General features: G+C 38.7%; 1 pseudogene; it reads right to left on the minus strand.

The window, feature by feature from the left end:
* Positions 1–6,897: 6,897 nt before the first annotated feature.
* LOC111347050 (natural resistance-associated macrophage protein 2-like) overlaps positions 6,898–12,127 on the minus strand; it is a 118,037-nt pseudogene continuing 112,807 nt past the window's right edge.

Consider the following 12,127-nt stretch of genomic DNA (forward strand, 5'->3'; position numbering starts at 1 on the left):
TTTTAAAAGCTTTAGTAGCTAGTCCTCGAGCATTTTCGAATATTTCCTTTGCAGCGGAAAGCTTTGTCGTAGCTGATCTATCCAGGCAACTAACCTCCAATCTACTAATTCCTTTAATAAGAGAAAATGCTTCCGCATCACGTCCATCACAGGCCGCCTCTCCTGTTACCGCACCACACTCGCTTGTAGACTCTGTTACTCCAAGCAAGAACGCCATTCCTTCCTTGAAGAAGCTGATACTTGTTTTCAAATCTTCCTCTGATGATGCGTTCAACTTTGACTTCATTATGTCGTCGATTTCACTTACGATCAAGGGGTAGAATTTTCCGTCTGTTACATCGCCATCTTTGAGTTTTTTCGCGAACTCATCTCTGCCTTTTTCTACGAGTGAGCCAATAGTGGATTTAAACACAGCAGCAGTTGCAGTCGAAGACATTTCTTGAATCCTTTTTCCTTAAGTGACGCTACGTTACGCAGTGCAACAGGGTTTGAACAGAATGAACATGCGGTTCTCCAAAATTCAGCTTTTCAATTTAGATCAAAGTTCTGGTTCAGTGGTTCATAAAAGCTAAAGGCGGAAACAGGCGATCTATCAATTTTAACCAATCGTACCGCCATCGAGGGAAAAGACAATAACGAACCCCAGTAGCAATAATTTCAAAAATTTGTAGTTAAAGCTTGTCTTAAACAATAACGACGTTGGAAGTCGTTTCAACTTCATTGCTAGTTCTTTTACAGCGTAACACCTGGAGAATGATGACAAAATAACGACCGGATCAATGAAAGAAAACACTCTCCAATAAAATTGGAAACCAAGCCGAGCTGAAGCAAACTCAAAATTTATTGTCATCTTATTTCGCCTCAGGCTCAAACACTCTTTATGTATTCGGCTCCAGTTGATAAAATGAGACATAAGTAACTGCGAAAAAGTTTTCAAACCAATGTGGATCTCAGTTTACTTTGTATGGCAATTGTTGATTAGACTCGACCGGAATGATATCAATATCTTTCGTATCTAAACCCGATTTCAAATCATGTCCAATACTGACTCAACATAAGGAGACTGTTGACCCTTCTAAATAAATCACGTCAATGATAATAAGTGTTTTTGTCAACGAAAACAGATGTATGGTGGACTAGGAATGCCATAAGAAAATTGTGTAGTACCTTGTTAGTTTCCCGTTATTCACTATGTTATTTCATTTTATTTTTAAACTTTAAACGAAAAAAAATTATATCGAGATACTTTAAATCAAAAATGGAAATAAAAATTTTTAATAAATAGTTAAATGAAACGAAAATAATCTTATCTTAGCCTAGCAGTGCCATAAGGTTTTTCTTAAAAAAAAAAAAAATTTCGGTCGTGGCATATCGATGCCATAGCCTACAATGCACTTGGGTCATGATGTTTTCTGCCAAGATGGCGGGAAATCAAATCAGGAATGGCGACTGGATGCAAGATCAAACGCTTAAAGGTGATTTATCAAAGAACGTCCGGCAAAAATGGAAAAAAAAGGGAGATTTTAGACTTCATAGAATCGAAATACCCAATGTATGCATGGAGTGAGCGAACATTAGCACGCAGGCTGCAGTACTTTGACATTAAGTTCACGAATTATGAAGTGGATATTGAAGATGTAAATACAAACAATATTCTTATGTTTTGCGATTGAAAACTTTTGTTTTGTAGACAATTTTGCATTTTTTTACAATCTTTTTGGCTACAAAATAATTAATAGGTGCAGAGTTTCTTTCAGAGGTCATAAAAAGGATGTTCTTGTGTCAAAGTCTTTTCAGAAAAATAAATGACTTGCACCTATCAAAGTGAGTTTTTGCTGTTTACTGTGAAGGAACCTACTTGCATATGTGTACATTCCCGTGCTACAGAAAGAACTAGGTACCTTTATATTAGAGTATCAGTGTGGAACAATCATCGAATGCGTAAGCAGAAGGCTAAAGAACTTCCTGATGGAGTACCAGAGCACATTTACATGTATCCGCAGAATTATGGAGGGGAAAAATGTGGCCTCACAGTAACCGAACAACAACTCCAGGAAACAGCAGAGCTCTCAGGTGTGTTGGAAGGGACAAGTGACTATTTGGAGGCTGGGTTCAGAAGAGAATGTGAAAGACGCATTCCAGACGCAAATGATGTTGAACCTGCACAGGCAGCGAATGCTTATTTATTTTTAAAGAATAATTTTGATGTAAACAGGGTGTAACAGTGACTCATATTTTTTTTGGCTCACTTTTATGTAATGGCCGGACGAAGACTGGTTGCTCGGCTTTTTGCGACTGCTCATATTCCAGAAATCTGATGTGAATGACCTTCGACCAGTCTTTGATCTGACTTTCATGCGTGTACGAGGGCCCGCGTTCGCCCGCGAGGACATCACATTCGCAATTTGTTCCAAAATGCGACTTACAGGCCTCCTTGATATTCTTTAAAGTCGGTTCTTTGTCGAATGGCACGAGGGTTGAGGGTTAAAGGCCCAATGCGGTTGTACTTTTGGCACTTGCCTTGAGCGTTTGCCGATAGTCTCTGCACAGTCAAGGTGCCTTCAGATCCCCTGGGGCTAGCTTTATCGCTCTTTGTACCTACCCGTCTCTTTCCTTGGCGTTCCTTGTAGTCGTCCCATTACTTACGTTTACCCAACATGAGGAAATCGTGTAACAACACAATGAAAATGCTTCAATCACACATCGCTTAGGAGCCACGTAAAAGATCACCGAGGAGGATTGTGGGCTACGGCATCGATAGGCCACGACCGAAATTTTTTTTTTTTTTAAGAAAAACCTTATGGCACTGTTAGGCTAAGATAAGATTATTTTCGTTTCATTTAACTATTTATTAAAAATTTTTATTTCAATTTTTGATTTAAAGTATCTTGATATAATTTTTTTTTTCGTTTAAAGTTTAAAAATAAAATGAAATAACATAATAAATAACGGGAAACTTACAAGGTACAACACAATTTTCTTATGGCATTCCCAGGCCACCATACAGATGTCCCTTTTTACAGCTGAGGTTGACTTTTTTTCATATTTCAGTCTAAAGCTATGGCCTTCCTTTAAGCTACTAGGTTACGATAAAAGTACATCTTTTCCTATACCATTTGTCAGTGCACGTTCCAGAATATCTTTCAAGATCTTGATTCATTTGTATGAAATATAAACATCAAAGTTTGCCCACTGGGAATGACTCAGTTCAGAAATAGGTGGTTTGCACGATTAGTCATTGCCACCATGTTGGTAGACGTAAAATATAGATATCTCATTAGCTCCCCTTGTTCGTCCACCAGCATTTGTTCTTTTCACCGTTGTTACCTGTGTCTCTAGAGATTGGTTGCAAACCACCTATAGCTCGTCATTGTTTCACTCAGCCTTTTGTTATATCAAGGAAGCCGCTACATTGTTTGTCGTGTCATCTCCTCACAGCACAATGAGTTTAGGCTTATTAAAAAATAACACTGCTATTTTTTTCCTCACGAGCAGCAAGTTATTTAAGACTTTCATATCATGGACCGTCTCTTCTACTGAGTTTTAACCGCTTATCCCATTTCCGCAGGAACGCTCTGAGAAATTGGAAAAGTTTGTTTTGGAACATCAAAATCTTACAATTAAACTTTATTTATTGTATAGCTACTGATGAAATACCAGGATTTTTCCTTTACTAAAAACTCATATCTTAATTACGCGCGGTGACGATACTATTTTTATCTATCACGTGTGAGGATATTGGTGTCGCCATAGTTACTAACATGATAAGTCAATTACAAGAGACTTATTACAGATTTTTTTCTCTTCTTCATTAGAATGTTGAACTTTTGGAACAGAAAATATAAGTATTATTGTCTTTATTTCTCCTTTATAACTTTGTATCCGAGTTTCATAGCATTTTTGTGAGAAGCATTTTCGATAGGTGACTACTCAAATTGCACTATTTTGCTATTTTGATAATGACTAATAAAAAAAGTTGTTTTATGTGGAAATTTCATCAGTATCTATAAAATAAACAAGACATTACATGGCCATTTGGGGATACAAGTTCTATCTTCCCGCACTGAAAGTATCTCTTACCAATGAGCGAAGCGAACTCGTGAGAGACACAGCACTCGAAGTTAAATTCGTATCCCCAACCGGCCATATAATAACCTCTATATGATGCTTCATGGCCGAGGAATATTATTTTATTCAGGTTAGGTGTCTACTTGGGACCGATGAGATTGTAGTGTCTTTTTTTTTTGGTGATTTCGGGAAAGTAAAATTAGATACTCTGTGACTTTCAATTACTTCTTTCTTCAAGCGTATTATTATTGAAGTGTAACGTTATTTCCTATTCGAGGCTGGGTTTCTCTTTGTTATCAACAGAAAAAAAAACCTAGAATAGAGTAAAGCAACGATCTTTGCAAGTTAGCTGCAACTGAACTTTTAACACCCTAACATCAGTGTGGGTATTCTCCATACCGTTTTCCATATATTTCCTTAGGTGCTTACAAGAAGAATTTGGTTCAACAATCAAGAGCTCATCATTATCATCATCATTTATTTATAATTGTTGTTACTACATAAAAACATACATTTAAAGTCGGACTGCCCCGCGTATAGCTATGCTAATCTAGGCGGGCCAGTCCGTCAATAGCTACAGTTTATCGTTAGCTTATTACTATTAATATTAGTAAAATAAAGAGAAAAGTAAGAGAAGAATGTGATTTAATAGATAATATTTTGCTTGTTTGTTTGTTTGTTTCTCTCTCTTCCCTTCCCCCTACTTCTACTACTACTTTACATTTTAATTTAGCTTAGAGATGATTTTGCGAACCTCAATGAACGAGTCTTCATCTTCGAGTACACTTAGTAGTTAGAGCTTCATCAGGTTGGGATCATTTCCTTTATTCACGTGACCTTAATGTTTTTTTCAAGAGTATGATTGTAAGGAGAAGTTAAATGTTAATCACTTCAAAGGGTTGAAAGGAATAGAAAAAAAAAAAAACAAAAGTACACATGGTTCTTTTTAGACTAGGTTTACACTAGAGGAGAGTTTTCCGGATTCGTAAATGTTTCCGGATTCATCAATTTTGGAGTATTCGGATTCGTAGGCGTTTACGCTGAAAGGATATTCGGATTCCTGACCGTTTATACACAACGACAACTCCGGGAACATTCGAAATGAAATGGTTACCAAGTACAGTGTTGTTTCGTCGTTCGATCGACAAAGTGAAAATGCCTCCCTCAAAAAAGACTAGAGTAGATCCAGATGCCACGAGGTAAATTTGAGTTGGACAGATGCCAAGTCATCTACGTCGTCGGTGATTAAGTGTGGCTGACGTTAAACTTCCTTGCAATAATAATTTGCGTTTCCTCAGAAATGCTGCGGTACACATGATAAACTTTTCGCCTGAACCTGCGAAAAGATAAGGCAACCGGAAACCGCCAGCAATGTTAGCATCAGATCCTCCATTTTAGTTTCACCGCAAACTCAAAAGATTGCAGGCGGAAATAATATCCGGATTCCAGAAAAAAAGCGCTTACACGACATAACTTTCCAGATTCAAAAGTTATCGGATTCAAAGTTCCCACTTTAAATTCCGGATTTAAAATCTCCGCCGACACGACCGAACCGGGGAGTTTTTATTTCGGATTCGTCCACTTTCGTGTAAACGGCAAAATCAATCCGGTACTAAAACGTATAGGATTCATTACGAATCCGGAACAATTTCCTCTAGTGTAAACCTAGTCTTAACAGGATTGAGAAGGGGTCTATGTATGTGATGTGACTCCGTGCTACGGAAAACTGTTCCAGGAAAATTATTGGTGCTTTACTTTGATTATAAATTTATTACTTAAACAGCTCTGATGCAGCTCATTGACTCTGATTGTTGTGGAAAATTTTTAAGTACAGTAAAACTTCCTAAAGGAGATATTTTCAGGACCCAGGCAAATAGAGATTGGTTGGTGTTTGTCTGACTCTAAAAAAATGACCTTAGAATACGCTGGACGCATTATTCCAAGCACTTAGCTAATGTGTCCAAAACCAAACTTACTTTTTATTAAGCACTCCACTCTCACAAGTACATCAGGTTGATTTACCATATTTATTCAGCTAAAAGCCGAGCGATTTTTACATAAATTAAAGCGAGAGTTAGGCGAACTTTTAGCCAAAGAGGGGGTTCAGCTTATAATCAAGAGCTTTCAAAAATAAAAACTTCAGCGTATTTAAACAACACCAAATGGGCATGTTTTCATTTAGAAGCCGAACTTAGTGGAGAGTGCGTCTGGTCAGAAGACCGAACCGCTTTGGCGTCTCATCCATATTAAAATCCTCGACAAGGAGTAGCAAAGTGCTCACTCAATCGTCAGTGAGATGTTGATTGATTAGGGTGTCCGGAAATTAAAAGCGGGCTTTCGGACCCAGAATATGTTTCCTTTTCCCCAGAATAAAAGTGACAAAAATTTTGCGAATGAAGGTATCCCCTGATCTAGTACCCAGGTTATACCGTGTGACTGTAACTGAACTGTGCAACCGCTTGGCCGTGGAAGGTCTGGGTAAGAGATTAGGTTCCAGTAACAAACTCCTCCGATACAAGTGTCCTTTCGAGAGAGTTATAAGTGTAAACGTTTTGTAAACATTTCTCCGGGACCAAACTTGTGTCCCTTGCATGAATTCCTTTCCACGGCGGAATGATAAATGAGAATGCAAACGTTTTTGAAGGATAAAAACCAGCTCTCTCGCACCCTTTTAATGTCTCTATATTTTGCATTCACCCATCCACTGACCTAAACATGAATTGAAAATTTTTCCATGACCGAACTTGTGCACCCCAACACTCTCCCCTCTCGGATGGCCGTCCCAAAGAAGAAGCCCAATTAACGTATTGCCGTTTGAAGATTTTGAGCTCTTTCGTGAATAAACTTTATTCAGTATACATTAGAATTTATTAAAAAAACTCTATTGCACTTTGTCTTAACGGCTAAGAATGCATTTTCTCACGGTAGCCTTCACGATCAAGGACTGGAAGAAGGATTAATTCGAAATCAAGGCAACATTTGTGGGTAAGTTTGTCCTTCTTGTTACTTGGTTAAAAAAATATCTTATTTACTATTCGATTAAGTATGCGTTTTTTCCTTGTTTTTCTCAAAGCTGTTAATACCAATTATTATAGCATTACCTAACATGGTCTTTAAAATCTCTCTCTTACTTTTAATCTTAAAATATTGCCTGGCTTCATAGTGAAATAACATTAAATAACAATGCATGACAAGGCCTTCTGATTGAGTTACACGCTTCCTCCCCCCCACCCCCCCGAGCCAAATAAACTCGGAACAACGTCAGTGTGAGATGCCATTAGAAATAGTATTATCGTCTTCTTGAATACTGTATTGAATCGCATCAGGTCTTTCCAAAAACTGCCAAAACCAGAATAAAAACAAATTAAAATTTGAAGGGTACTCTTTCCCTACTTATCCTCTGTTAAATATCGTCGTTCATTTACAAATCGCGCATGTTGAAGTCAGCGTATCCTTTAGGTAATGAGGGGAGTTGGGGGAGGGGAAAGGAGGAGGAACAAACCAGTGAAATTTCAGCGCATCTGCCAACGCTGTGATGGCTCGGCGCAACGATCGGCGTATGTTCTCAGGTTGTTATAACCAGGTTACCTTTCAGAAGAACTAACCACACTCGCCAATAAGTCGAGGTGTCTTACATGGGTATAACCTCTTTTCTTTAATACTCAAAACAAACGAAATGGCACATGAACAGGAACAGTTCGTCTGTCGTTCTTATCAAAAGCTTGTAAAGGTACCACAATTTACGCTGTGCTGCTAGCCAGTAGAACGTATAGGCTCAAATTCTCAGAGAAGTAATCTCAGTGATTTAAGGCCTGTATTAATAGCTTATGAACAGTTAAAGTGACTATCGTTAAGTGACTACCAGAATTATATTCCAGTAGATCTTTAAAAAAATAGGTACCTTTCTAGTTAATGGAATATCAAACACCATTTCATACCTTGATGAAATCCAAGAAAGTGAGCCCAAGTGCAAAATAAACCTAAAATAATAGATCACAAAGCCCTTATTATTATAAATATTTTTTCAGGCCCTGTCCATTCGCATTCTTATTAAACTTTCCTTTCTTCAAACGTAAAAGGAAAAAAATTAATTCTGCTGTTGTACATTTGAATTCTTTCCCCTCACCCACATGAAATTGAAAACGGGGATTAGTCATATATGACGTTCCCACTACACTACGTCATCCGTTCAAACTGAGAGATGGACGGTGGGAGAGATCTCTTTTTCAGGGGGCGTGGTTGAGTAGGTATACCATTAAATCTTCCCAACGGAGACAGGTATTTATTACATGGCCCATAAAATATTGGTAATTGTTTTTACCGGATAAGTGTGGTTAAAAGGCCAAACTGCAGACGATGGGCGACTCAAATTGATGAAGTCTTCTTCGCAGCCGTTACTTGGTCTCGTCACGCAATATACACTCTCCTCCACCATCGGCCGGAAATTATGGTACCCGATAAAATACGAGCTGTGATTGGATAAGTAGTCTTGCCGCGACTGGCTCAAAAAATACGAGCCGCGCTCTGATTGGCTACACTTAAAGAAAGGAATGTTCCAATTGAAGCACATGCCGGACGGGTAGAGTGCGCGTCACGTGAAAAGAACAGACAACAGTGGTGAAGGAGACTAAAATCGATGATGAGGATAAATAAGAAATTGAAAACTGAACCTTAGTTTAAAACCTGGGTATAAAATTCCAAGCACAGGATACTTACCAATAACGAAAGAAAAGTGACGTAGAAAAGAAGGTACAATCCAACTAGAAAATAGTAGCCCTCGTTACGCGGTATTTCGGACTGAAAGACAACAAAGAAAATGAAAACAGAGAAGCATTAGAGCGACAGACATTCCACGAGCAAAGATCTAAAACAAATATCATATTTAAACTCTCATGTTTTTCAAGACGAAACCCATCCTCGGAGACCCAGGGGCCGTGGGTCGATTTCAAGTTAGGGCATGAAGAGCCCCTGGGGACATTGTCTTACAAGACTAGTTCCAAACGGTCGCAGTCGTTCTGCCATCTGATTGGTGCCAGAAAATCTTAGTGTTTTTCTGCCCAATCAGAGTGAAGTGTGCTTTTGAGTCCTTTCGTGTGTTTTAACACGGACATATACTAGTAGCTCAGTTTCTCGCTATTTTTGTTTGGACCGTGCGACGAGGCATTGCTTGAGGTGAAAAGTTTCAGTCTCAGCACACAATGTAAGAAAAATCGATCACATTGTCCGCGAAAACTTACCGGAAATTATACTGAATACTTTCGCAGGTATCACTAGCACTAGAGAACGTGTTTTAAAGTTTGCGAGGTTTGTATACAACACGATGGCTGCAGTCATTGATATGTCGCTTTAAACGTTAAACGAGATTTAAGCTTAAATCTTTCTAGATTTTTTGCATAATTTGCTGCGACTGAAACTTTGCCAATCCCGTAAAGTTATTTCGTCGCACGGGCCACGCAGGTATGTCGAGCAACTGGCGCTTTCGCCTACGAAGCTTTCTGCTTTCTGTGCGCGCCAAAATCTAATCTTCGCTCTGTAGTAAAGTCGTTCACAATACGGCAAAGGTTGCAGAGAACGTTAAGTTCGTGGACGACCTCCACCAAGTGCTAAGAGAAAGCTTAGCTGTGTTTCCGGTTAGCTAATTAAAATCTGAACAAACACTTACTAACGAGAACATCGAGGGAAGGAGAGATGTTTTCGGGCAGTTACCGAAGGGGTTTGGAAAGAGTTTAATCTTTTAACTGCTGCCTAGAGTGTTGAAATTCTTGAGTTGGGAAGGCCACGGATTCTCTTCTAGTCCCTTGGTCATTGTCATTTCACCTGTTCTGTCGATTGTTGAAGACCAAGTTAAATACCTTTGATCATTGGGAATCGATCCGATGCTGTTTTCAATGGGAAAAACAAAACCAAAGACCAAGAATTATTGTACGGAAAGGGCGGGTTTGCTTTATTGCAAATGTCAGCTTAGTAGTACAGGGTCATCTACCCACATCTAATAAGCAAAAGTTTCTACGCTTAGCTTTTCTTTTCTTTCAAGCGAAGATGAGATTAGATTTTGGCACGCACAGAAAGTTGCGCAAGTACCAGTTGCTCGACATACCTGCGTGGCCCGTGCGACGAAATAACTTTACGGGATTGGCAAAGTTTCAGTCACAGCAAATTATGCAAAAAATCTAGAAAGATTTAAGCTTAAATCTCGTTTAACGTTTAAAGCGACATATCAATGACTGCAGCCATCGTGTTGTATACAAACCTCGCAAACTTTAAAACACGTTCTCTAGTTCTAGTGATACCTGCGAAAGTATTCAGTATAATTTCCGGTGAGAATTTCGCGGACAATGTGATCGATTTTTCTTACATTGTGTGCTGAGACTGAAACTTTTCACCTCAAGCAAATCTCCGTCGCACGGTCCAAACAATCATAGCGAACAAGTGAGCTACTAGAATATGTCCGTGTTAAAACACACGAAAGGAGTCTAAAGCACACTTCACTCTGATAGGGCAGAAAAACACAAAGATTTTCTGGCACCAATCAGATGGCAGAACGACTGCGACCGTTTAGAACTAGTCTTGAAAGACAATGTCCCCAGGGGCTCTTCATGTCCGAACTTGAAATCGACGCAGCCCCTGGGTCTCCGAGGATGGACGAAACCCGACTGATCTTCCAGCAAGAAAAGGGTTTCAAGCTTACAAATTTCAAAGTTGGCTTGCTGTTTGATATAATTTTTCGACAATTTGTAAAACAGTGTAGGAAAAAACAATGTCATTTAGTGCAAATAATTCGCAATAAGCGGACTTCTCTTACGTTTGCCTGGAAGTTAAGATTATTACGCAAGTCGTAAAGGTAAATATTAACATCGTAGAGATGGGTCAAATCACAACTTACCACCTACTCTGCGACAAAAAACATGTTAATCCCTATAACAACGGATAAAAGCCACGCTACACCTTGCATAACCCTAGGGATAAAAAGAGAAGGACGAGAATTAAATGGATTTCAATGAAAAACTAGAAAAGCCAAAAAGAAATTGTCCAAACGGTATCGAATAATAAAAGTTGCTAAATGTCCTAGCTATTCCAGGCTCTCAGTTTGTTTGTTTGTGGCGAACGAGAGAAAAAGTGACGCATTTTCGCTCGCTTTTTTTTTAATTGCCTCTACTAACCAAGAAGCTGCAAAACTTAATCTAAAAAAAGGATTGGCTGTCATTGCTCTCATTTTAAACTTTGGTACAAGTCAGTCAGCATTGATCCTACTCTTTAAAAATTTAAAATACCATTATTTTGTCTGAAATAACGGTTGGACGTTGGAGGGTAATCATACAAAGGCCGAACTAGCTTCCACATATTTTCCCTTTAATTATTTAAGAAAACTTAGATTTTCATCACCCTCCGGGTGATAAAGCTTGTCTTGGCTGATAATGTACTGAGAACAATTTTTGCGCCCCACTTGACACTTACGCGTAAATTTTCTTCAGCATTCATTACAGAATTGCGGAAATGCCTCAAAGCTGCGCTCTATATTAAGCCCTACGGGATCTGTTACGCGGCCATTCTTAAACGTTCCCATGATGGCTTTATCTCCCGTGAAATGCAACACAGGAATCAGAGCACAAAAAGGGAGCTGGCAAAGATAATAAAAGTATTAACAAAATTCTCGAGCGTCATTCAGTACTGAGTTGGAAACATTTTTTACTTCGATCTGTGCTTTTGTTGTTACATTTACAGCTGCCAGTTCTACGAGTTACTCATCAGAAAACCAAATGTTAAACTCTTGTTTTTTTTTTTTTTTCTCCAAACCAAACAAAAGTCGCTACCGGAACTACGTCACAGTTCAACCCTTTCACTCTCAAGATCTGATAAGAAATTCTCCTTACTGTCTGCCATACACTTCTTATGATATTAGTTTGGAGAATTTGATATTGGATCAACAAATAAACCCCCTATTGATATTTTTCTTTATTCTCATCACTTGTCTGCTTCATATTGAATTGATGTTATAAGGAGAAATGCTGTCTTGGTCACTGGCGGAAGTTAAACAAGGTTTTTTTTCCCTTGTAATACA

The sequence above is a fragment of the Stylophora pistillata genome, chromosome 12 (genome assembly GCF_964205215.1).
Source record: "Stylophora pistillata chromosome 12, jaStyPist1.2, whole genome shotgun sequence".
In the NCBI taxonomy this organism is placed as follows: domain Eukaryota; kingdom Metazoa; phylum Cnidaria; class Anthozoa; order Scleractinia; family Pocilloporidae; genus Stylophora; species Stylophora pistillata.